Source organism: Panthera leo, chromosome A1 (genome assembly GCF_018350215.1).
Source record: "Panthera leo isolate Ple1 chromosome A1, P.leo_Ple1_pat1.1, whole genome shotgun sequence".
NCBI classification, from domain to species: Eukaryota; Metazoa; Chordata; class Mammalia; order Carnivora; family Felidae; genus Panthera; species Panthera leo.
The window spans coordinates 203,537,378-203,559,249 of NC_056679.1; the positions used below are offsets into that span (position 1 = coordinate 203,537,378).

General features: G+C 37.5%; 1 long non-coding RNA gene across 2 annotated transcripts in view; it reads right to left on the reverse strand.

The window, feature by feature from the left end:
- LOC122226697 overlaps positions 1–4,143 on the reverse strand; it is a 487,385-nt gene extending 483,242 nt beyond the window's left edge. For both annotated transcript variants that reach the window (XR_006205727.1, XR_006205725.1), the window contains exon 1: positions 3,903–4,143. This is a non-coding gene — a long non-coding RNA (uncharacterized LOC122226697). The remainder of the gene's footprint in view (positions 1–3,902) is intronic.
- Between the last annotated feature and the right edge of the window lie 17,729 nt (positions 4,144–21,872).

Sequence of the window (21,872 nt, forward strand, 5' to 3'; positions counted from 1 at the left end):
CATCAGTTAGATATAGTCCCCCAGAAGTTTTCCTGGGGATCCCACTTCTGGGACAGCTGCCTCAGCCACAGATGCATTCCCACATCTGAGAAGGTGCTGGACCACAAAGCCGCTATGCCCTTCCTAGCAGTGTTATCTCTGAGATTCAGCCTCATCAAGAGTGATAGGAGGTAGATAGGACATGCCCCAACAAGCCCATCACTTCAGCCACAGCATTCCACAGGAGATCAGTTGGATTTCGATATCAGGGAGTGGCATGAGAACTGTATTTGCTTTAAATGCCACTCCTACCTTTTTCAACTCTTAATTTTAAAAAGGTTAAATAGTCCGTCTTTGTGGGATAAACCTTGATCATCTCTGAAAATTTCCATTCTTAAAATGTTATGTTCATATGCCTTAAGGAGCTGGAAAAAGAACAGCAAATAAAACCCAAAAACAGCAGAAGACAAGAAATAATAAAGATTAGAGCAGAAATTAATGTTATCGAAACAAACAAACAAAAAAAAAACAAAACACAGTAGAACAGATCAATGAAACCAGAAGCTGGTTCTTTGAAAGAATTAACAAAATTGATAAACCACTAGCCAGTTTGATCAAAAAGAAAAAGGAAAGGACCCAAATAAATAAAATCAAGAATGAAAGAGGAGAGATCACAACCAACACAACAAAAATAAAAACAGTATTAAGAGAATATTATAAGCAGTTATATGCCAATAAAATGGGTAATCTGGAAGAAATGGACAAATTCCTAGAAACATATAAACTACCAAAACTGAAACAGGAAGAAATAGAAAATTTGAACAGACCTATAACCAGTAAGGAAATCAAATTAGTAATCAAAAATCGGCCAAAAAACAAGAGTCCAAGACCAGATGGCTTATCAGGGGAATTCTACCAAACATTTAAGGAAGAGTTAACACCTATTCTCTTGAAACTGTTCCAAAAAATAGAAATGGAAGGAAAACTTCCAAACTCTTTCTATGAAGCCAGCATTACCTTGATTCCAAAACCAGACAGAGAACCCTCTAAAAAGGAGAACTACAGACCAATCTCCCTGATGAACATGGATGCAAAAATCCTCAACAAGATATTAGCCAACCAGATCCAACAATACATTAAAAAAAAGTATTCACCATGACCAAGCAGGATTTATACCTGGGATGCAGGGCTGGTTCAATATCCACAAAAACAACGAACATGATCCATCACATCAATAAAAGAAAGGACAAGAACCATATGATCCTTGCAATAGATGCAGAGAAAGCATTTGACAAAATACAGCATCCTTTCTTGATAAAAACCCTCAAGAAAGTAGGGATAGAAAGAGCATACCTCGAGATCATAAAAGCCATATATGAATGACCCAACGCTAATATCATCCTCAATGGGGAAAAACTGAGTGTCTTCCCCCTAAGGTTAGGAACACGACAGGCATGTCCACTCTCGCCACTGTTATTCAACACAGTATTGGAAGTCTTAGCCTCTGCAATCAGACAACACAAAGAAATAAAAGGCATCCAGATCAGCCAGGAGGAGGTCAAATTTTCACTCTTCAAAGATGACATGACACTCTATATGGAAAACCCAAAAGATTCCACCAAAAAACTGCTAGAATTGATTCATGAATTCAGCAAAGTTGCAGGATATAAAATCAATGCACAGAAATCGGTTGCATTCCTATACACCATCAATGAAGCGACAGAGAAATCAAGGAATCGATCCCATTTACAGTTGCACCAAAAACCATAAAACACCTACGAATAAATCTAACCAAAGAGGTGAAAAATCTATACACTGAAAACTATAGAAAGCTAATGAAAGAAATTGAAGAAGACACAAAAAAAAAAAAAAAAAAGTGGAAAAAGATACCATGCTCCTGGATAGGAACAAATATTGTTAAAATGTCAATATTAACCAAAGCAATCTACATATCCAGTGCAATCTCTATCAAAATAACACCAGTATTCTTCACAGAGCTAGAACAAATAATCCTAAAATTTGTATGGAACCAGAAAAGGCCCCGAATAGCCAAAGGAATCTTGAAAAAGAAAACCAAAGCAGGAGGCATCACAATCCCAGACTTCAAGCTATACTACAAAGCTGTAATCATCAAGACGGTATGCTACTGGCACAAGAAAAGACTCTCAGACCAATGGAATAGAGAACCCAGAAATGGACCCACAAACATATGACCAACTAATCTTTGACAAAGCAGGAACGAATATCCAGTGGAATAAATACAGTCTCTTCAACAAGGGTGCTGGGAAAACTGGACAGCGACATGCAGAAGAATGAACCTGGACCACTTTCTTACACCGTACACAAAAATAAACTCAAAATGGATGAGAGACCTCAATGTAAGACAGGAAGCCATCAAAGTCCTCGAGGAGAAAGCAGGCAAAAACCTCTTTGATCCTGCCCGCAGCAACTTCTTACTCAACACGTCTTCAGAGGCAAGGGAAACAAAAGCAAAAATGAACTACTGGGACCTCACCAAAATAAAAAGCTTCTGCACAGTGAAGGAAAACATCAGCAAAACTAAAAGACAACTGACAGAATGGGAGAAGATATTTGCAAATGACATATCAGATAAAGGGTTAGTATCCAAAATCTATAAAGAACTTATCAAACTCAACACCCAAAAAACAAATAACCCAGTGAGGAAATGGGCAGAAGATGTGAATAGACACTTCTCCAAGGAAGACATCCATGGCTAACGGACACATGAAAAAATGCTCAACATCACTCATCATCAGGGAAATACAAATCAAAACCACAATGAGATACCACCTTACACCTGTCAGAATGGTTAACATTAACAACTGAGGCAACAACAGATGTTGGCAAGGATGCGGAGAAAGAGGATCTCTTTTGCATTGCTGGTGGGAATGCAAGCTGGTGCAGCCACTCTGGAAAACAGTATGGAGGTTCCTCAAAAAACTAAAAATAGAACTACCCTACGACCCAGCAATTGCACTACTCGGCATTTATCCACGGGATACAGGTGTGCTGTTTCGAAGGGACACATGCACCCCCATGTTTATAGCAGCACTATCAACAATAGCCAAAGTATGGAAAGAGCCCAAATGTCCATTGATGGATGAATGGATAAAGAAGATGTGGTATATATATACAATGGAGTATCACTTGGCAATCAAAAAGAATGAAATCTTGCCATTTGCAATTACGTGGATGGAACTTAGCAATTATGCTAAGTGAAATTAGTCAGAGAAAGACAAAAATCTTATGACTTCACTCATATGAGGACTTTAAAAGACAAAACAGATGAACATAAGGAAAGGGAAACAAAAATAACATAAAAACAGGGAGGGGGACAAAACAGAAGAGACTCATAAATATGATGGAGAACAAACTGAGGGTTGCTGGAGGGGTTGTGGGAGCGGGGATGGGCTAAATGGGTAGGGGCACTAAGGAATCTACTCCTGAAATCATTGTTTCACTATATACTAACTAATTTGGATGTAAATTTAAAAAAATAAAAAATAACATTAAAAAAATTAGGAATAAAAAAAAAAGAAAGAAAAAAAATGTTATGTTCATTCTTTCCCCTCCTCCTTCCCCAGTGTGTAGAAGAGAATTGCTGTGAATTAGTTTTAGGAAACCACATTAATCTACAGAAAGCAAGCACATAAACTTCTGTAACAATGTATTAAAACAATGTGTCCCTGTAATAAAAATCTCAACTCTGATAAATGTATTAAACTTCATAATATCGGGAAAAAGATCTGGGCACCAGGACATGCTTTCCTCACAGATAACATGAACAGTATGTTGCTATAGGAAAATAAACAAAAATAAAAATGGTGAGAGTACTCATTTTGGGAAATTAAATTTTTTTTAAGAATTTCCTACTCTTGTATAAAAACATAATGCAGACTTACCAGGATTACCATGGGCAGTTCTCATCACCAAATACTATTCTTTAAGCCCTGCTTTCCACACAGATGTCATTCTAAATGGCTTGGTTGGTACTTCCTCTCAGTCTATAATCAGGAATATGGCTCCAGTTCCCAGTCCAACAAGGTATCAGCACAATATTTCAGCAAAATAGAGAGCAAGGAAGTGTCATTCTCCTAAAATAATGTATTCTTTGGTTATCTTACTTTCTGATTTCTCTTCCCATTTGTGATGTCAACCAATGACTCAACTGGCAACCAATGTGAACAATCTAGAACTTTCCCTACAGCCTGAAGTCTAGTCAGTATTTAGCTTTGTGCTTCCTACTTCCTTACTAGAACTGGGGGAACCACTGTACCACAAACTTAACTGACCAATGAATACAAGGCAAGGGATCATTTCTGGTTGTTGCCTTTTCATTCTATAAGACCTATAATACAATTCCCCCCGCCCAAATAAACTATTTAGGTATTTGGAGTCAGGTACCAGAGATAAATATGTCAATTCAACATTATCTCAATGTCTAAACACTCCTTCCTGGATAGAATATAGAAATTTGGTGATGAGCTAATTTGATAACAATGAAGCAAATGCCACAGTGTGGATATTTAGGTAGGACACAGAGAATGAAACCATCACAAACACCCATCTCTGTTAACTCAAAGTACTTTGGCTATAGTAAGTATCCTTTAGAATATTTGACCTCTTCTTATCAAAATCACAGATGTCTGAAATTATTGTATCTGCTCCCTGAAAATGAACTCCTATGGTTTAGAGAAGTGTTTCATCAAATTCCAAGATTTGGCTTTAATCCTCTATCGTCCATGCCACAAATGTAGACACAATGCCACATATTTTTAAATACATAAGGCAGGAAAATATTTTGAATTTGTCTAAAAAGTATATGAGTATAGGAAAAATATTATATAAGGAAGGGCAAGAATGAAATCAGAGGACAAATATCTGTTAAGGGCGATACCACGCTTACTCAAAAAAAATGAGCTTCACTGCTCTTCTCTTTGGAATAATAAAGGCTGTGAAGGAGGAATCAAACATATTTAAAGTCCCAAGAGTATTGGTAGATAGCATGTATTTGTTTACCAATGTCAGTATTTTAGAACTAAAGCAAAAGGAAGAGAAATGGAGGGTGAATGCAGGCCTCAGAATTGAAAAGTAGAAAGTTTAAACCACTTTGAAACTTGTTATTGTTTAACACAGAGGTGTTAGAAACCAAAATGCATAAACACACTAAGTGAATGAGAACAAAAAATGTTTTCTATTTTGTTCATTGTCCTTTTCCAGTACCTTGAAGAGTGCCTAGAACTTATTAGACGCAATAAATATTTGTGAAATGAGAAAATAATGACTAATCAAGTTTTTAAATAAATTTGGAAATGACAAAGCCTTGCTTCTTGCTTTACAAGAACATAATTTGCATGTGGTTAAGCACCTGAGAGTATACGTATTATATAGCAAATCCCTGGAAGAAAACAGTGAAATGTTCATCATTTCCTATCTTGAAAATCATACAAACATCCATCCACTACAGAGCATCATACAGATCTCCCACAGGGATTGAAGCATTTCATTTTGGATACCTATTATTCACTGAAAGGTTACTCACTAGAAGAATTATGACAAAGGGTAAGTTCTATCTTCTAGCTATACTTTAGGATATACTATGCTTCTGCTCAACTCTTGTGGGTTTCCCCCTTTAGGGACAAGAAGCTATATGAGAAATAGCATTGAACATACAGCAGGAGAATCTGAATTAAAATTCCAACTTTTGCTATATGATCTTGGGCAAATTAACCTCCCAGACTCTCAATTAGTCTAAATTTTATTTTCTCTTTTTAAAATGGTTGTGAGAATTAAGTGAGTTTTCACACGTATGTGAAAGCATCTCATTTGGTCTTCCTCTCCCCTTCCCTCCCTCTTTCCCTTCTTTCCTACCTTCCTTCCTCTCTCCCCCCAAATACACCATTCTGTGTCTCCCTTTTTCCACATATCTTCTATCTCATGATGCTCCCTGTTACCCCAGAGTCTACCACTTGGGTGTGTCTTTTCCAGTCATTACCCAATACTTGCCACCGCTTAGTAATTCCATGTATGTTATGAATTAATTGGCATTAAAGTGTTTATAAACAGACAGCAACAATATATTGGCATGCCTCCATCCTCCAGCTTCAAAATACAAATCAAACCAGATCACATCCTTGCTGAAAGTTCTTCAATGGTTTCCCATCTCCTTTAGTATAAATGGACTCCTGCACAAGACTTGTAAGAACATGTTCCCTGCTCTCTGCCTGCCTCTTGGGCCTCATTTCAAACTACATGCCTCCTTGACCTCTATGATTCAGCAGTATACAATTTCTTCTAGTCCCTTATTTAATACCCATTCATATTTCAGGTCTCAGTCTGGCCATTTCTTTTTCAAGAAACTTCCCTTGACACATTCTCCACCCCAGCAGAGTAGTATCTCTCTACTACCCATTCCTATAGGGTCTCATTTGTTTTTTTGTTTCATTTTGTTTTGCTTCTAGTTTGTTAATATACTGTAATATCTGACTTCCTAACAAAAGGGATTGGGTGCCAGAATTTTAAAAAATTCTCTATTGGCATAATTTTTAGACATCAGCAGGCTGACATTAAAATACACTAGAAAAGATGTTAGGCAATCTGATGAAAAATTCATTCCTCATCCCATCTGAAAGCCACTTCCACGGTGGACCCATAGCACTACTCATCCTGTCTGAATAGATTGAAATCTTGGAGTTGGATACAAAGGTAAGGTGAATTATCTTGAGAATCAAGTAAGAAAATTCATTCAATAAATATTTTTGGACAACTACAACATATTTATACTCTAATCTCGCCACTGAAAGTATTTATTTTTAACTTGCTATTGGACCGATATTCTCAAGTTTCTGTTTTACAGAGAACACACTTTAAGTGAAAGTATGCCTATCCTTCAGCCTTCTCTCCTCAGCCCAACAATATGAGAAAATGGCACCCTAAATGCTTAGATGTCTCCAAAAGAAGGGACAGACCAAGAGTGGGACAACATAGGGAACAGGACAACATGAAGTCAACAGAATTGGCCAAATGAAAACTGAGACCTGGTCCATTAAGTGTATTGGGCCAGGGAGATCAAACGCAGGTACTGATAAAATACTATGAATACATCTGACGGGAGAAAGGAAGATCCCCTACTTGCTACTCTTGCCTAGATTGAGATATATTTAAACTAGCAAATGTTCATAATCTTCATCAAGACTGCCATCTCCCGGGAAGATGTCAACTCCCCCAGTGACTACAGTACAGGTAGAGAAAGTAAAATTCACAGAGCAGGGAATGTAGGTTAACCCTGGTGGTGCTCATCAAATAAAATCATATATTCTGTTACATCTTCTACTTTTAAACATAAATTCTAAAATTTAATTTACAAAGGAGTTTCTGAGGCTTCCAAGTGAACAGAAAAATAGAGAGACAGAAGATCTGGAAAACTGTAAACACTGTGTGACCAGTTGGAGGAACAAAGTCAGTCTTAAGTTGTTAACACCTGCTGATCAATTAAGAAGTCCAGTTCAGCTAATAATACAGTTTTGACTTCTCCAGCTGTTTACAGCCAAAGAATCCTGGAAGTGAATATTAGAAAATTTCTTCCAACAAATGTACAACACATGCCAGGGTGTAGATGCATAATAAACTTATAAGAAACCATGTTGACAGTTTCATTGCCTTTGGTAAGACCGTACAAATTCTTGGACATATTAGAGTAAACATCCCAGTTCTTTTTTTTCCCCTTTTTTGATCCCAAGATTCTTGATTGTAGCAAGGAAGGGGTAGTAACAAACTAAGAGAAGGCATTTTCTCTTCTAAAATTAAGTGATTCTTTAGGTGAAATTATGCAGATTCAAGATAATGATTTGTGGACTATACATAACTTCAATCAAATCCAAAAGTTCTGTTCTCTGGTTTCTGCAATTTTTATTGTGTTGCAGAAAGTTTTCTCAAAAGTGTTAAAGTTGTTTATCAAACACATCTGCTGTCTCATTCTGTATCAACAATAATAGACTGTTTATAAACTATTACACATAGCACACACTGGAGATCTCAGACATGTTAGGAAGATCTAATAAGTATATAATCAAAAAACCAGAAGGGTTTTTATAATTTAGCTCTTTATCAATAATCTTTCAAAACCGCAAGAGGAAAATGATTGTATAAACCTAGAGAACCACTTGATTGAATCCAAAAACATGGGACTCTCTTTCATAACACTGCTTCAACATTCCAATCTCGCCTAGCACAGGTAACAATTTAGAAAAGCTTGCATAAAATTTCTGGTTTTATGAACTCCCCCCTTTGCCTCCTACAGCTGCTAAGCTTTAGAAACAAAGTTGTAGTAATCTCTTTTTTCAAGTAGTGTAAGCACTTTTTTTTTTTAAAGATCCATAACTAATATATTCCAGGTCTGTTTAACCTACACTGATTACAATGAATCTCCTTTTGCCTCCATCATAAGGAAGGTTACCTGCACAAGCTTTGCCACTGTCAGGTTTCATAGGCTCTTCCCTTGTACTCCTCATTTGACCTTCTGGACATTGACCAACCTTTGTGGTTCCAGAGTCCTTGCTGGCAATCCAGGTGGTCCTGGAATCCAGCCTTTTCTCTGCTTTAATTTATAGGTCTACAACACCCCTGTAGGCCTTAAATGGTTGACTTTGGCTGTGAGACAGGAAACATTGCATCCATGTGGAATCAGATGAAAAGGGAACCTTCTAACAAAGTACTAAACATAAATCAAGGGGGGAAATAATGAATACTGTGGATTAGGGTCTCGGCTGAGTGAATTTTATATGTTACACCAAAACACTGAAGTCTGAGGTTGAAATGTTTAGTTATCACTTCATTCAAATTAGAGAAACTCATGCCCATTGGGTTTGATGGTTGGATTAAATGCCAGGTATAAGAAAATACAATTTGCTCCCCTACAATGTGGAGAGGTGTTTCTTTTTCTGGAATGCACTTCTGTTCGAAGTAAATGAGATGTCCATTGTACAACAGATGTGCACCAAATCACCCCAAATATCCCTGCTTCCTCAAAGTGTTTTTAGTGCAACTGGCTATCACTTAGAAATGGTGAGAAAACACAGGAATAAAGGTCTTACTTAACTCAACATTTTCTCATTCAACAAGGGTCCCTGAAGTTTCATTTGATTTTAATAAATACATAAGCTCTGCACAAATTGTATCTGCAAAAATAACTTTACATTTTTTAATGATTTTATAAACAGAGATAGAGATAAATGGTATTCTTTTTTGGATTTTCTAGAGCCTCATGCATACAGTGGTGGACCACCAGATCTCATAAGGTAAGGCCAAAGCAGTAATTGGTAGTTGCTAAAATAAGCTGGCCCAAGGAATATGTAAAATATTCCATATTCTGCCCATTCTACATGAAAAGAATAAGAAAATACTTTCACCTAGAGCAGTGCTTCTCAAAGTGTGTCCTCAGGTCAATGGGATCAGTATCAACCAGGAACTTGTTAGGAATGTAAATTCTCAGGCAATGTCCCAGACCTTTTGAAAAGAAATATGGGTGGGCCTGTAAATCTGTGTTTTAACAATCCCTCTAACAAGATTCTGAGACATGTTCAAGTGTGAGAACCACTGGTAGAGAGTCAGTACCTAGAGTTCTTCTACTCCCACTCCCACCTCCGTTAAAAATGAGATTTCTCTGCGTACCCCAAATTTAAACCTGTTTACAGCAAGTCCAAATACAGCTCTCCTAAAAGCTCTATTTTTGAAATACAGTCTGGAAAATCATTATCTCTAAATGCAAACTAGATCCTTACATATAGAAGTCCACATCAAATACTCTTAAAGCACACAATAATGCAGCAAGAAGGGTTTGTAAACCATCACAAAGCATTGCCATCAATTAAGTTTTACTGAACAGTAAAATTCTTTTGTATTTGTACACAATAGTATGAGAAAAGAGCACTCCTTCCTTCTAACAGTCACAGTATTTTATATTTTTGTCCTCTCTTTCAAAACTATATACTGGCCATTTATCTATCCTTAGAATTTAACATAGTGTCTGGCATAAAAGAGTAGTGAATAATCTTTGTGAATAAATTATATAAAACAGAACTAGTAGAACTCAGTGGGGAAATCATGAATTTTGTCACAAATGGAACTAGGTTCATTTTCTGGTGCACCCATTTAGTATATAAATTGGGATTTGAGAAAATACTTAACCTCTGTAGGTTTCATTTTATATCAATAAAATGGAGATACTAAAATGTGTTAATAGTTTTTGTTTTTTTTTATAAGATTATTTATTTATTTTGACAGAGACAGAGACAGTGTGAGTGGGGAGGAGCAGAGAGAGAGAGAGAGAGGGAAAGAGACAGAAGCCCAAGCAGCCTCCGCAGCACTATCAGCACAGAGCCCAACATGGGTCTCGAACCCATGAACCCACAAGATTATGACCTGAGTCGAAACCAAGAGTTGGACACTTAACCGACTGAGCCACCCAGGTGCTCCATGTTAATAGTTTTTAAATGAAAACTAAAACTCTGTGTAAGCATGTCACACAATAGTTAGCTTACTAAAGAGTATTCAGTGAATTATGGTTTCCTTTCTTCTCTTTTCCACGATAAACATGGTACTCTTATCATACATAGGGCTTTCCCTCTCAGTGATGATGTAATACATATTATACAGAAAAGCCACGTATGTTATAAACAAAAACACACATCTTACACTGTCGGAAATTCTGGTGGAGTTTTGTATGAGGAGTTCACATCTCCTTTTATCAGGTGTAGTGATGCCATAAGCAAAGAGGAACCAATAACAGAAGTCAGAATCATTGCCTTGAATAAAATTCAGTGAAGCTACGTATATTGTTGAACCCTTATTGGATCTTTTACAATATCAAAATTGCTTTTAAGTTATCTTGATGGACATTTTGCCCAACCCATTGTAGTGATTCTTTACTTGTGGCAAAAGAATGTAGGCAATTCTCTTTCCATAGTAATATAGAAAGGAATCCTTTCTGCAGATTGTCCCAGAAATATGCAGTGAACACTCAAAAACTACATTATTTACCACACAACAGCAGCCAGAAAATTGTTCTTGGTTTTACTCAGAATTCAAAGATTTACTTATTTATTTTAATGTTTATTTTTGAGAGAGACAGAGTGTGGGCAGGGTAGGGGCAGAGAGAGAGGGAGACACAGAATCTGAAGCAAGCTCCAGGCTCTGAGCTGTCAGCGCAGAGCCCAAGGCAGGGCTCGAACTCACAAACCGTGAGATCATGACCTGAGCTCAAGGCAGACACTTGACCAACTGAGACACCCAGGCACCTCAGTTTTACTCAGAATTCAAATTGAACTTATCAGAGAGAAGCCAACAAACAGTAAATGGGAAGGATAGATAAGAAAGCAAGGGCCAAACTCTATACACACATACTTGGGGAAGAGATGTGCCACCAAAGCAACACATAAAAAGTTGCCAAGCCATTCTGATACCTGCCCAGGGTATCAGAGTCCACACTTCCCCTACAAGCAGGGCATATATCTATATCCACTTCTCAAATTAACACTCTAACCTCACCAGGATGTAAATACTTAGCCCAATGTTCGAGGCCAGCAATAGAAAAGGGCTTCAGGGATTATGACTAAGAACTCTGAAAGCCTTCACTGGACCAAGAAAATCAAAACACTCACTGGTTCTTCCAAGAGCCTCAAGATCAAGCAGAAGTGACAGAGGGTTGTTCTGAGACTAACTGAAATTCTAATCTGGATTCATCAGCTTTCCATTACCTCTTTGTATTTACCCTTTTGTTCAATTACTAGTCCTTTTATCACTACTTGGATTTTCCTACTTCCAACCACTGGACTTGCTTCTATACAGAAGTAGAAAACACTGTAGGAGAGATATGACCTCACCATGCCTCTGTTTCATCATTTGTAGAATGGGGCTATCATCTTATCCTCTGTGGCTTGTGATATGTCTAATGGGGCTATCCTATTGTCCTATCATGTAGGACAATATAATAAATTACATGAAAAGTAATTTGCCTAATTCCTAGCACATAGCCAATGCCCCATATATGCAATAAGATCTACAGTCATTTCCACATTTTCCCTATGGATTTTCCTTTAAACCATAAAGGTCAAGTGTAGAAGTCAAAGAGAAAAATTTGTATTCGTATTAAACTAACCTCTTCCACTCATGCTTTATGGTTGGAAAAATAAACCATAACCATGAGTTTATGTCACACATCTTTCTCAATTTAGAATCTGTAGGCTCCTATACAACTCAATAGGAGCTCATTTTTATTTTAAAACACCTAAAAACACATGCTCATGTATAACAATTATTCTGATCTAGATCTACCCAATTACATTCCTTGCTGGCCTCTTAAATATAACCTTAAGTTTATGTAATCCACAAAATTTAGCTCTGCATGAATTTCTAACAAATATTACAAAAATGGATGATATTGGGAATCAGAGTAATGTATAAGTGACTGAAATGTTTCCCACTTAGATTTGAGTTTGTGAATATTATAGGACTTCTGGGAAATATTTTCCATTTTTCTCAAATAAATCACACTATTTAAAATGCCTATCCATATTCCTAAGAATTTGGCTATTAATAATATTAAACACCTAATGGCAGAAGCAAATTGACTTATTTAGGGAAATTAAGTTTTGGTATTTTATCAGACTATAAATTCAAATAAACACACTGACAACCCTAAAATTAACATTCAAGAAGAAATAGAAGTTAGTTGAGTGTAAGTCAAATAGACATGTCCAAGATTTAAAAAAATAAATCTCCCCAGGGGCACCTGGGTGGCTCAGGTGGTTGAGTGTCCAACATTTGATTTTGGCTTAGGTCAGGATCTCGTGGTTCATGGATTCGAGCCCCATTTTGGGCTCTGTGCTGACAGAGCAGAGCTTGCTTGAGATTCTCTCTCCCTTTCTCTCTGCCCCTCCCCCTCATGTGCCCTCTCTCACTCTCTCTCAAAATAAATAAGCATTATAAAATAGTAAATCTCCCCAAACATGGTGTATTTGGGGGCATTTTTATACATAGAGCATTCTCAACCTTTCCTTTAAAACAATATGGAGTATAATAGCATCAATATCAATAAATTAAGGCATTTGAAATAACTTGTGAAAGATTTTTCTTACAACACTTACATATTCTTCAGAGACTTATCCTTTCACTTCAATTTTTTTTTCAAAGTAAAAAAGGCAGTATTTTCCACAAAAGGCAAGGCACACAACAATTGCAAAATATAGAATAATGGTAATTATGTTTGTGAAATTATATTTGTGAAAATTGTATTTGTACCTTATCCAAAAAAAGAGTCATTTCTGAATGTTATCAAAGTATACAACTATCTGAAGTAGAAAGTAAAAATCTTGAGTAATCAAGACTTAGTTTGCCCAAGTTCAAAACTCTTTCACAAAACTCCCCATTACTCAATTTAGAAATCTATAATAACTTAACTGTGTTCAGTTAAATATGAATAAATATGAATATGTAACACCACTCAATCAGCCCAACCATCCTAGAGGAGGATACAGATTGTTCTTATTTATTAAATGTGACGTAACTAGAGACCGCAGTCATAGTCAAGAATTTGTACCCACCCCTTCCCACCACACAACACATGCAAAGCAGGTGCCTTGCTATTCAATTAAAATCAGATTGAAAGGGATCTTTTTTATCTCTTGTTATTATGTATCTAAGAAACGAGACATAATAGGGGAAAGATATGCCAACATGAGAACAAACAATGGGGTACCACAGACAATTTTTTTTTGCAGCCAGACAACTATGCAGTACCAAGTTTCCAAATAGATTTATTTTAGTACATGGCCTTCTCTACACAAAGGCAAGTTTCTCTTAATTTTTCTACAAACTCCCAGGAAAAACTGGGCTCTACACAGAAAACCAACTCCATAGGCCCAAGTTTTCTGAGTTTCTCAGAGTCCAAAGGGACATTTCATATTAAAGACAAAAGTGATTCTGAGCCCATGACCTTGCTCTTCCACATGCCTCAATAATCCTTCCATTGATTTTCTAAGCAAGAGCCACCTTGCCAAAATTTCACTAACACTCAGCCCATTAGCACAGGGGTAAATATTCACATGTACATTGTTTTGCTATAACTTCTACAAGGTCAACTTGAGATTCACAATTTTAAAATGAGACAAGTAGATAAAGGGAACTGTTATTAACCAAAGAGAGTACAGGCATTCTCAAAACACACGGGTGGAAGCCATCTACTACTGTCAACCAGTGGGAGTAGATTTGGATGTATTCTTTGAGTCTTATCTCCAACAGCAATCAAGCATTACCCCTACAATCAAGCATGTCAGGGGTTCAATATTTAGGAAAGCCAGTAGGAAATCCTCAACAAGAGTTTGAGTGGGAAGGGAAAGAGAAAGAAAAAGAGAAAGAGAAGGAGAAAAAGAGAAAGAGAAAGGAGGGAGGGAAGGAATGGGGAGGGGGAGGGAAGGGAAAGAGAAAGGAGGGAGGGAAGGAATGGGGAGGGGGAGGGAAGGGAAAGAGAAAGGAGAGAGGGAAGGAAGGGGGAGGAGAAGGAAGGGAGAGGGAGAGAGGAAGGAAGAAAGAAGAGAGAGGGGAAAAAAGAAAGGAGAAAGAAGAGAGGGAGGAAGGGAGAAAGAAAAGAAAAAAAGAGAAGAAAGGAATAAAGGAAAGAAAGAGAAAGGGAGGGAAGAAAGAAGGAAGGAAAGCAAGAGAAAGCTAGAGAAAGCAAGAAAAAGAAAAAGACAGACACTGCCTTTCAACTGATGGACATTTTGGAGGAATGAGAGAAAAGAATTCTAATGTTTCCCTTACCTCAAATTTTGTTTTTGTACATACATACGACTTGTTATTCAACATGAACAGTATTCAAATAGTGTTTGAAACATGTAAAATAAGATCATTCTATTATGTAAAAATTTAAAACTACCTTTAAGAAGTACTGTTTCTCTGTATTGATGTTTCTAATGTGAGAAAAGTACATAAATTGGATGACCTAATGACTGCTATTTGTATCTTGCATAGTTCACACAGTGGCTCAGCCATGGTAGGCATTCTATAATAAATAGAAGAGTAAATGAATGAATAAATGAACATCTTAGACACAGGATTACCAACACAAGACTTGCTAGAGTCTCTGGCTCCCTCTAGTTCAAACAAATGCCAAACACATGCATCCCACATATGGTTCTCTGTAGGCTCTTCCCACTCCCATCCTCTCATTAATGACTTGCTTTTCCTGAAAGGAACAGTTGTAGATAAATACCAGGTGAAAGATGGTGCCTAAATAAGGTTCTGGAAGTGATTTTTGAGGTGCTAGAAGCTCCCACACATTGAGAGACCTCCCACAAGCAATTTTCTTGGGGCCAACTCCAAATAAGAAGGATTGATGGTCTGCTTCCTGTAATAGCACCTAGTTATCCATCTTAATCTAGTGTTAACTGAAGGACTTAGCTACAGCAGAAGAGGAAGAAAGAGGTGAATTGAGAGAACATTTGTTATGACCCTGATAGGGAAATGAGGCACTCAGAAGATGCAACCCTTTCCTGGAAGGAACATAAGACAATTGCACACACTCACAGCAGGTAGCTACTGCCTAACTCCAAATAAAATTTAAGAGAGCAAAAAACAAAAACAAAAACAAAAACAGATGAAAAACAGAAATCAAGAAATGAATGTAGGAGAAGTATTAAGCTTGATCAGACACTGAAATCCATCAATTTGAGAAAACAGATTAAAAAATGCTCTGAAGCCAACATTTTATCTATTCCATTTATCTATTCAAACACTGCATTTCCCAAGACGTGTTTGTCACATAAAATTCTAATCAACTTCCTCAAAAACTCGCCATATTTGTCCAATGTGTGAAATGTGCTGTTTGATAAAAGTGAAGTACAAAAATGTTAGGAGCTTAAAAAATGGCTTCTTTATACTTAGCTAAGGTGACTTGGATGGAAATAATGGAGTGGTAAGGCACTGCTTGGCCAAAGGGCTAGTACTGGGTTGTAGCTATCTAATTTGGGGGACTCCTTTCTCCATCCTTTAACCTTCCCTTTCTCTCTCCTACATCAAGGAAGAAGGTGAATCAATCAGAAAGATACTGCCATACTCCAGGGGGGAGTACTTTATCTAAAGTATTTGGATAAATACAAATTTATCCTCCCCTCCCCCAATACAACTGGCCTGGGATCAACCTGGTAAATATTCTTAGCTGAGATTTGAATTTTGAGGTAGTAGTGCTATCTTAGTTTGAGTGCTCCCATAAGCAAACTCCGGCATATGGATTCAAGAACCAATAGTTTACTTGGAAAATGCAAGAGCACCAGGAGGAGGAGGGGAGGTGAAACAAAAGAAAGTCAATGATGAGGCCATTATCAAGCTAGCTTCTCCTGTGAGGCAACCAGAGCTCACTTCCTTTGCAAACAGTATAAAATAAAACCTATTACAGTAATTCCACCTAAGAAGAGAGAAAGCCTGTGTATTTATATACTGGCTCTCATCAGTCCTTGGTGAGGTCTGAAGGATATTAACCAGCTAGTATTTTCAATCTGCCACATGCAAATTGAATAGCTTTTGTAGATTCAGAGAAAGCTCTCAGGCAAACAGAGGCAGATACTGATAGTTAGAGGTCCACTTTGGCAAACCAAGGCAGTAAAGCCAGAGGTATATGGGCAGGCACCCAAGATGCTGGTGCAGGTTTTAAAATGACTCACAGTGGTGGCCTTTTGGTGCAAATGTTTAGTAGGGCAGCTACAGGAGAACATTAACATTGTAACCAGTGTGTTCCTGTAACTATGATATCATTTTGATGTCTGCTGCCTCACCTGCCCTTTTAATTTTTTTAATTTTATTTTTTTAATTTACATTCAAATTAGTTAGCATATAGTGAAACAATGATTTCAGGAGTAGATTCTTTAGTGCCCCTTACCCATTTAGCCCATCCCCTGTCCCACAACCCCTCCAGTAACCCTCTGTTGTTCTCCATATTTAAGAGTCTCTTATGTTTTGTCCCCCTCCCTGCTTTTATATTATTTTTGCTTCCCTTCCCTTATGTTCAACTGTTCTGTGTCTTAAAGCCCTCATATGAGTGAAATCATATGATTTTTGTCTTTCTCTGACTAATTTCACTTAGCATAATACCCTCGTTCCATCCACATAGGTGTAAATGGCAAGATTGCGTTCTTTTTGATTGCCAAGTAACATTCCATTGTATGTATACCACATCTTCTTTATCCATTCATCCAGCGATGGACATTTGGGCTCTTTCCATACTTTGGCTATTGTTGATAGTGCTGCTATAAACATGGGGGTGCATGTGTCCCTTCGAAACAGCACACCTATATTCCTTGGATAAATACCTAGTAGTGCAATTGCTGGGTCATAGGGTAGTTCTATTTTTAGTTTTTTGAGGAACCTCCATACTGTTTTCCAGAGTGGCTGCACCAGCTTGCATTCCCACCAACAATGCAAAAGAGATCCTCTTTCTCCACATCCTCGCCAACATCTGTTGTTGCCTCAGTTGTTAATGTTAGCCATTCTGACAGGTGTGAGGTGGTATCTCATTGTGGTTTTGATTTGTATTTCCCTGATGATGAGTGATGTTAAGCATTTTTTCATGTGTCGATTGGCCATGGATGTCTTCTTTGCAGAAGTGTCTATTCATGTCTTTTGCCCATTTCTTCACCAGATTATTTGTTTTTTGGGTATTGAGTTTGATAAGTTCTTTATAGATTTTCTCACCTACCCTTTTCTAAGTCTGATTCTCCTACCTTCCCCTTGATTCTGTAGAAGTCCCCTAGTATCTTCCAAATAAATTTATTTTCTATTGAATTTAACAAGTGTTAGTTTCTCTGGCTTGCAACAAAGAACCTAGATGTCTTATACAATGGTGCTCAAAGTGTGGTAAAGATCAGATGGTGGGTGCTGCCTGGGGCGAATCCTGAGCCAAAGCAAAGCCTCTAAGCTTTCTAAGCAAAGTCATGCTGCCTTCAGAATGCAATTATTCCAGAAACTATGCAGTCTCCTTCTGAAAACATCTTCTGACTTACCAGTGGGCCTTGATGGGTGTGAATGCCTCACTGAGACACCACGTAATCAGAGGATTAGAGCAGCCAAGAATAAGTTGGATATAGTACAAAACAAGCTGCTATAATAAAGAAACTCGAAACTTAAGGATTCATTTTCTCTCACAGTTAATTATTCAGTGGTGTCCAGAAGTATCTACAAGTGATCCATCACCAAGAGATGGTTCTGTTCTAAAAGGTTCTCTGTCTCATTTCTTTACTATCTCCTAGAGTATAATACTCATCTTCATGGAAAAAAACAAAAAAAACAGGAAATGAAAAACAAAACAACAAAACAAGAAAAAAAAATACGGCTTAACAACATGCCCATATGCCAATTATAGAAAGTAGCCAGGAAAGAAAGTACAGGGCAATTTTTTCAACAAGTAAACCAAAACATTACTTCCGAGCACATTCCATTAGCAAAACCATAGAAATGGAGCCATATCAGCTGCAAAGGAGACGGAGAAATGAATTCTCTAGTTAAAGCAGCCATATGCCCAGGTAAACACTGAATATAGAGAAAGGGGAGAATAAATTTGGGAAGAACACTAGCAGTCTTTTCTGAATCTAGCCATAAACCAGGCCTGTGTAATACCATTCCATTAAGTAGCTAAATCAGATAGATGTAGGTTTTAGAGACAAATCACTTACATTCTCTATGTGCCCAAACCTGCAACACTGCCATTCAACTCACACTTAAGACCTCATGGAGTGATCTCTATAACCAGTGGAAAGAGAAGGACACTCTCAAGCCTAGTTTCCAGGTATCTGTGACAACATTTAAAACCTGCTTACTGTGGAGATATAGTGACACTGAAAACTGTCTCTGTAAAAGGGAGAACTAAGAGCAACAGTTAGAAGAACAGATATACATGGGTTTCTGGCTGGTAGATACAAGGTTTAATTGAACAGTCAAGGATATGAAAGAAACAATATGGGGAGACTACTGACAAAAAGGGTTGGAGATACGTTATACGAGTGGATTTCTTGGAATAAGCGTTAAAAAACGTGTGCCAGGTGAATATCCACATATACACACACAAATCACACACACAAATCCTTGAAGAACAAGTCCTTAACAATGAGGTAGACATGATTTGGTTATGGTTCCAGCTTGAAAACAAGCCCTTGCAAGGCTACGCTCTGGCCCCATAAGAGAAGATATACATGTAACAAGTTATGTCTGAGTCCAGAAAGCAAAGGATAGAAGTGAGAATGATGCTTCTCAATAAATGACACATTTACAATTTATGTTTCTCCATCTTTGAGACTCTAGAGTTTACCAGTTAAAAAAAAAAAATTTAGTACATATACTTAAAAAAAAAAAAAATACTTCCAAGACAGAACAGGAAGCACAACAAAAGTTCTTTTGAATGAATGGGTGAGGAGACAGCCCCGGACCCTCAAGGGGAAACAGTTTACCTGCCTACCCACTTCCCTTGACACCACTTTTGCTGAGGTCACATTAAACTACTCACAATTGTCCAAACTGTTAGCTTTCATGCCTCTGGGCCTTTGTACTTGGAAACCCTTCTGCCTTGAGTATCCCCTACCACTTCTCATCTTTCAAAGCCCAGATCAAAAAAATCACCTTCTGTGGATGCCTGGATGGCTAAGTAGGTTGAGCTTCCAACTTCAGCTCAGGTCATGATCTTGCAGTTCATGAGTTCAAGCCCCACATCGGACTCTGCACTGGTGATGCGGAGCCAGCTTAGGATTCTCTCTCTCTCTCTCTGCCCCTTCCCCACTTGTGCTCTCCCTCTCTCTCTCTCAAAATAAATAAACTTAAAAAAAAAATCACCTTCGCTGTGAAGTCTTCCCTGATACACTCAGGGTTTGTTACCATAAGCTTTATGCATAAGTTCACAGACCAGTCACAGCCCTTTTCACATCCCATTGTTACCATTTGTTTACATGTCTATAGCCCTAATTCCACTGCAAACTTCTGACCAAAAGCATTATTTTGAGAACTGCTAGCTTATACAGACTTAAAGAACTGCACATTTCTGACCAAGTAAGGTGATTTATTTTAGCAAGATATATTCAATGCCTCATCTGGCCAAGAATTAAAACATCTACTGTGATCCTTGGCACAGAGAAGGCTCTGAATATATCTTGTTTCAATTAATTACTAAGCTTTTGCAAACAATATACAGAAATTAGAAGTGTGAGAAAGTTTCACACTAGGAATGACGTCAGAGTTAAGATATGTATGAGGAATGGGGCACCTAGGTGCCTCAGTTGGTTAAGAATCTGACTCTTGATTTTGGCTCAGGTCATGATCTCACTGTTTGTGAGTTTGAACCCTGTGTTGAACTCCCTGCTGACAGTGTGGAGCCTGGTTGGGATTCTCTCTCTCTCTCTGTCTCTCCCTCCCTCCATCTCTCTCTCTCTCTCTACCCCCCTCTCTCTCACACACACAAAATAAACTTAAAAATAAGATATGTATCAGGAATCAATCACAAAGGGGGGTATTTTCTTGATCATCTTGATCAGTTTAGGCTCTCTGTGTTGTGTGGCCTCTCAAGGACCCAGCCATGTTAGAAATAAACTAGATACTCATTAAATGTTTGTATAAAGGACGACTGAATGAATATACAGAACTAGGGATCCTACCACAGCATAGTCTCTACCAGTTTTATATATAATTGGATAATGTTTATGAAAATGCACAGAATTCTGCTTAAAAATCACAACCTTGAACTTTATCAGAATGCAGTTATTCATTCCTTTAACTTTTTATAACCAAAAGTGCTTATCTCTACAACAGAGCACATAAGCATCATTAAGAGACTAATACCATCAATTGAATTTAATTAACATTATATAACAGACTATACCAAAAATAAATTCATATTCCAACCTAACTCCCTATACATTTGGTTCATTATACAGAAGGTAAGAGTGTAAGTAACTATTTCCCTAGGCAAGATTTTTCAAGGTGTAGCTCTTCCTTGTGTGTCCATATTTATTATTTTGAATTTTTTTTTTTACAATGGGAAAGCTATTTTCCTTTATCCAAGAAATTACTTACAATATGGAAATCATTAGTGTGCTCAAATATGGAATTCAGAAATGGGAAAATGAAGCCATAAATGAAACAGACTATTTGACAATGAGATTAATAACCTGAAGCCCAGAAACAACTCGATTTTGTTCCTTAAAAAGTCTCCTATACTACTATGAACAGTATTTATTAATTCTCATGGCTATGCAATATTTGGGGTTTAGATGGCCACTCTCCAACTCTTTAGTAAAGGGATTTTCAAAAATTCTGGTAACAAAGGAGTTAATGGAGTGGCATTGCTATTAAAAGATTTATGCTGACCAGGTGTTTGAGTTGCTTGAAAAGTCAACCATTTAACATACAACCTTTCTGTTGTAAATACTGTACCACCAGAAGACAGATTAAACAGTTTTGTATAAAACTATGGTTTAAAAAGAAATAGGGATAATGAAAAAAACATTGTGTCCAACTTTTCTTGAGTAAATTGCCAAACATGTGACCCTCAGAATGCCACAGTGTCCTTAAACGAGTAACTCAAGCTGTCTCACCCAGAGACAAACGCGGTGTTTGGAGCTTTAAAACATTAATATAAATATAGAATATGCATACCAGAAACAGATTAATGACTCCTCTAATCACATATACAATTATATAGGTCACATGTGAAAACCCATTCAAAGAACCCCTAGAACATCAGACTTCAAGGAGACTCAGTTTCTCTGACTTAAGAGGTTAACCTGTTAACCCTGTCACCTTCACACTATTTCACTGGAAATCCCGCCTGTTTGGGAAAATTGTGG